This window comes from Xiphophorus maculatus, chromosome 4, assembly GCF_002775205.1.
Source record: "Xiphophorus maculatus strain JP 163 A chromosome 4, X_maculatus-5.0-male, whole genome shotgun sequence".
NCBI classification, from domain to species: Eukaryota; Metazoa; Chordata; class Actinopteri; order Cyprinodontiformes; family Poeciliidae; genus Xiphophorus; species Xiphophorus maculatus.
The window spans coordinates 14,554,543-14,560,914 of NC_036446.1; positions in this window are offsets into that span (position 1 = coordinate 14,554,543).

The window sequence follows — 6,372 nt, forward strand, 5'->3', positions numbered from 1 at the left end:
TCTATCTATCTATCTATCTATCTATCTATCTATCTATCTATCTATCTATCTATCTATCTATCTATCTATCTATCTATCTATCTATCTATCTATCTATCTATCTATCTATCTATCTATCTATCTATCTATCTATCTATCTATCCATCCATCCATCCATCCATCCATCCATCCATCCATCCATCCATCCATCCATCCATCCATCCATCCATCCATCCATCCATCCATCCATCCATCCATCCATCCATATATATTACAATATGAATATACACATTTTACAAATAATGTAAAATTATTTGTAAATTTTGTTTTAAGCTGCAGCTTAAAACAAAATTTGTTTTAAGCTGCAGCTTAAAACAAAATTTGTTTTAAGCTGCAGCACATAACTTTAACAAAATAGCTTTTTCTATACCTGTTAAAACTATCACTATGCTGCAACAGTATTATATGAGACAGATGATCTGCAAAAAGAAAATCCTTATTGTTGATAGCTTTATGAAGTAATATATATGCAGACATTGGGACAGGATATTAATAGTGGCTTGCGGACTTGCAATAGTAACAAAATGGGACAACACAATGCATCCAATCTGGACCAATTGACAGAGATTTTTGAAGACATTTATCTGACAAACATAATGAGGGAATAAAAACTCTGGATGGAACAGAACCAGGAGAAATAGGAAGTATCCCAAAGAAAAAAATAAGACGTGGACCTGACAACATGTCTTACTCCTGTTCATGTAAATCCCTGTTTTTGTTAGCAGGATTACAACAAATTGATTTACATTTTTATCTCAGGTTCTGTTTATTGCAGCTATTTATAGCAGTGGTGATATGTTGTTACAGATGAATATCCTAAGACTGTAACTATCTTGCCCTTCAAATATCTGAGCAAGCAGTGAACAACCATGACCCTGTCTGCTTAGTCGGCTGCTGATTATAACACACCATGTGACTGTATCGTGATTGCATTGTCATCTGAAAGAGGGGAAAAAAAGGAGGGAGAGTGTTGGTTGTCACTGCAGAGACACAGGTGAGTGGGTTGCTTGTTAAGGCCTTGTTAGTGGGCACTGTGTATGACACATTTCTACTGCACTGTACTACAGTGATTCAGACAAGGAGGGGGAAAGAGAGAGAGAAAGACAGAGAGAGATCTTATTACTGAACATCTTACCTGGTGAAATAATTATTCACCTGACATTTGACTTACGCAACCAAAGACTGCTAATGTTAAAAAGCGGAAGAAAATCCATTGTAAAAAGCTATGTTGATAGAACATTTCTAACAAAAGTACCTCAGAAAGGTCTTTTACAAAGTAATTAATGATAATGATTATTGGTTTGATCTGACGACACTAAAATGTTCACCTGGCAAAGAACATGTGGCATTTAAACATATCCATACAAATAGTAATTTTTTTTCCCTGCAGCCTATAGTTAAAAAAAGAAAGAAAAACCCAGTGAAACAGCAACAAAATACTTAAACTATATGCAGTCCTGCTCCAAGTCTTCAGACTGGGGTAAAATGACAAGTATCTGGGTGCTTGGCTGAATTACAACCAGGTCTTACTAATTTTTAAGAGATTTAAAAGTACTTATCACGTCCAACATTTGCCATCAGAAATCCTGCGTGTAAATCCCAACGATAATGCCATGCCCAAAGCCAGAAAGCCTTTTTGCCTAGAGTTATAGTGGTGTGAACGCTATTCACAAAACGGCATGAAAGAAATATTTATGTGACGGTTTAGACTTCTTAAGGCTATGATTTAAGTTAACATATGTTTCTAATACGTTGCCTACTTTCTGTGAGTTGCGCCTATTTCTTCTTTTAGAATTATTTTTGCCTGACTATGACCCAGAAAAAAACTGGAACACTGAGTCTCAAGATTTTGATCAGGAATATATTGAAATCACATCAGAATTTTTTTTTTTTTTTTGTGAAAAAGCAAAAAGAAAAATCATCTATTTGATATTCCTTGTCTTAATATCCAGATATATATGGTTGTGGTAAAAATAAATGCATTGTTTATTTATTTATTACTTTTTTGTTTGGCCGCATCATTGTTATAACAATGATGTTTAATTTAAATGATTTTCCTGATGAACAGAAAAAAAATCAATCCTCTAGATATGACAGAAGGTGACAGAATTATTTCAATGTACACCTGAAGGTACATGAGGGTACATATATATATATATATATATATATATATATATATATATATATATGCTCATTTATATGAACATATATTTCATATAAATATATGCGTCATATGTTTATATGAAACATTGTGAACAAACTTGACCTGATTAGATTACACTCATGTAATAATTTGTATTCAGGGCTAAACATTGAATGATATTTATAAGTGTTTATACTTTCTTTTGTTAAATAGACCCTTTTCACAGTGACGTCAGACAATGGCCGCCATAACTCAAAACTGGGTATCTTTACTTCCGGTGTGATTTTGCCTTGGGAACCAAGCTGAAAACTTCCCGCATTCTCATAATCCTAAGGATATAATAAAAGGTAAGTTTAATAATAACAGCTTTAAGTGTTAGATAGCTGTTACTAATCATTGTAAATTCACCATTCTCTATCTGTGTATAAAATAAACAGCCTCCGATCGGAGAGTAAACCACCTAGCAGCAGCTTTAGCCACATTTAGGAAAAATATACTCTCTGTCAGCGCTGTAACGTTTAGAGGTTCATTTTCTGTATTAATGGAAAATAAAAACAAGACAAAAGCCACAAATAACAGTTGGGCTTGACGATATTTCTGTTTTTCCAGCAACAAAATGCGCATCTCCATGCACTGTTCATGTTTCTGTCACTGCTAACTGTCACAGAGTCTCTCCCAAAGACGCAAAGAAGGAATAAAAATAAATACACAAGAAAATATTAATGTGCAATGATTTGGATAAATAACTTTAATCTGATTACTGGATTTGAAATACGAACTCGTTAGATTATTCGTTACCGAAAAAGTGGTCCGATTAAAGGCATTACAAAGCAGCGGCGGCACCGGACATCTCTGCTTATAACAAACAAATCCCTATTTTATGGGATGAGTGGCAACTCCAGTCTATAATTTAATAATCTGATCAAGATTAGAGCCTAAAACGTTATAGTTCAAAAACAGTAAAAAGTTCTGGTTAAGGAACAGTTATGTCACGTAGTTAGCTAGCTAACAAAATTCACTAATGCTAAGCTAACGGTTACGCAAAACAAAAATACCTACCTTCATAGTCAAACAGGTATTGTTCGGTGAAGAATTTGTAGCCTTTGTCTAATTTAGATTTTTTTGTCAGAGAGAACTGGTTTGCAAATCGTGATATATCTTCAAATCTTATTTTAGGCAAATGTTTTAGAGACTGTGTAAACTCCATGCTCCGGTGATCTGTCTGATCAACATATGCTGTCAGATTTATACATCTCTCTCTCTCTCTCTCTCTCTCTCTCTCTCTCTCTCTCTCTCTCTCTCTCTCTCTCTCTATATATATATATATATATATATATATATATATATATATATATATATATATATATATATATATATATGAAATAGACAACTTTATCATTACTTACTATGTACACCGGAACTAAGGATACACAGCTTCGAGCCAAAACGGAAGTTGTGTGACGTCATGTGAAAAGGGTCTATTGGATGAAACATGACCGCCTGATCTGTGTTTCATTAGCGCCCCTTGGTGGCAAAAAAGAAAATCACATTTTAGACAATAAAAATCTCAAAGCGGCTCATACAGCATTTTTTGTACAAAAACTGAAAAAAATAATAATTAGAAAATACAACTTTTGCATATAATCCTATTACACATGTTCAGTTTAATATATTTACTGAGAAAATATTTGGAGGTGAGGATACAAAGTTGGTATAGGGCTAAGAAATCTATTTTATTAGGTGACATTGGTAACTGAGGGAGGTAACGACAAGATCCCTTTAACTTTTGAACAAGGAAACCTTGTGGTAGATGATAAATGAGCCTGCAATCTCAATCCCAGTCAAAACAAAAATATTTTTGTAGTCTCCTATCTGTAAAATGTCGATGAGTGGCTGAACAGTTTTAACTTGTGTTCATAAAGTATGTGTTGCACACTTAATGATTAGTCAGTGTGGTTTTCGCAGGTTCTTTTATTCGATGAACGATGTTAACAAACAAGAGCAACAGTGAGGCCCTCCGCTGACCAGCCGTTACTGGCTCGCTGAGTCAGGAGGAGTGCTCAGCACCTATGTGCCAACTGGTGGCGAACTGCTGTAACTGCAGTTTAATGCATCTCAGTTCAAGTAGAAGTGCAGCTTAAGAATATAGTCAACAGTCCTTAAATAAAGTAAAAAAAAGGAAGGGGGTGTAATTATTTCTAATGCCATTCTGTCACATATGCACTAAAAACAGGTTTTTTTGTAACAAATATGCCACATAGTTAACCAAGCAACAGTTGCACAAACATGATGTGCATCATATTTATAGCAGTCTTTTTGTAGTGTAAAGGACTTTGATAAATCCTTTCAACACTTTTTTTTACATATGCTTTTAGGTTTTAAAGTATTTTGGAAGTATTTATTTGTATTGTATCAGCATGTTTCCTCTGAATAAGTAAGACAGTCATGTAAATCAAGACGGATCAGATGATTTCTTTACACTGTTTTATAAACTTTCGAGTGATGCCTGTCTCATACCGCAAACAAACGTTTTGGGTGAATGAAAAACAGTGATAAACCTAAACCTATTCAGAGTATAAATAAATATTAGCTGAATCGTATATCCTGTAAGATTCTATGGAAAAACAACAACAAAAATACTTTCAAGGAAGAACAAAATCATAAAACAGAATTTTCTTTTTAAAGAAACAACTTCTAGGTGTCAATTTCTTACTTTGTCAGTTCCAAAATTATTTAAACTTACTTACTTTAAAGCTGAAATTCGTAACTTTTATAAAAATATACAGATATTTAACATATTTGGTGAAATATGTTATGGTATGAGACAGATAATCAGTGAAAAAAATTGAGCTCCTCTGCCTTCTCGTGCTATCTAGAAACAGCCAATCAGAGCCAGGAGGCGGGTCTTAGCGCCGTCAGTCTCGCTCCATCCCCCCAATCCCGCTCCACCTTGCTTGGCTCTCTACTATGCTGCAGCTAGCAAAGCCTGTAATAAATGCGTAGGCTAGTTGGCATGGCCGCTGATAACGGTGGATAAACAGTTTCCCTGTATCGGTAAGTTAGGTCTCTACCATTAGCACATTTAGCAGCCAATACATGAGGGGATTAACAACAGTGCTAAGAAACTCCTGGCCGGAAGTTGTGCATATCTTCAGACGGCTAGTAGCTCTGAGCTGCTAGCTCAGGGATAAGATCGATCTTTTCACAAGTTATCTGTCTCATAACATACAGACACCACATGGTGACAGTTTCAAGTGTTTTATAAATGTTACATACTGCATATTTAACTAGCTTGCGTCTGACAAGCTAAAAATTTCTACTAATTTATGAAGAAAAACGACACTTCGACGCTATGAAGCTTACCTGTCTCCTGTGAAATTCTGTTCCCGTGTGTCAATCTGTTCCCCCTGTGTCGGGAGCGCGCAGTGCAACCAGACGCGGATCTGACCATTTTCACGACAGATTATTTCAAACTGAAATATTTTGTTCTCCCCAGATGACGTTGGCAAATAAAGAGCAAATGTTCCCAAATCTACAGGATTTGTTCTACATAATCTACTTAGGTTGAGTGAGTGACCCTGGCTCTCTCCCTCTACTTAGGTTGAGGAATAAACACAGTTAAAGACTTACTGGTAAATTTATTTGTTCCCATCTTATGGAGGGAAACGTATTACCTCAAGCAGCTAGACCACCTTCCCATCCCTAAACTTTAGTAAATAAAGACAAAATGTTTTCCAGTTCTCAAAGACAGTTGTGTGGTACAATTGACCAACCTAAATTTCAAGATGATTGGTTAATCCCTGTCCCATGGGTTCTGAAAGCATTTTTTTCTCCTTTGAAAAGAGAGGAGCAATGTTCTCATGCATCAAATAATAAATAAATATTTCATCTCATGTAATATAAATGCTAGAACTTATTATTTGTGGCTTAAAAATGACTGTCAAAATGAGCAATTAGAAATATCTTTTATCCAGTAATTCCAGTATTTCAGTAATTTTTTATGTCCTGCTGTCTAGTTTACATCCTTTTATGTCAGCAATAAAAAAATACAAATACACACAATTTGTTGGGAGACAGTGGTGGCTGACTGATAAATTATGAGGTTAAACAAAACATGACAAAAAAACTACAGGCAGTTTTTTAAAACTGCCTTCCATTTACCGATTGACCCATGTAGAAAGAAAGATACC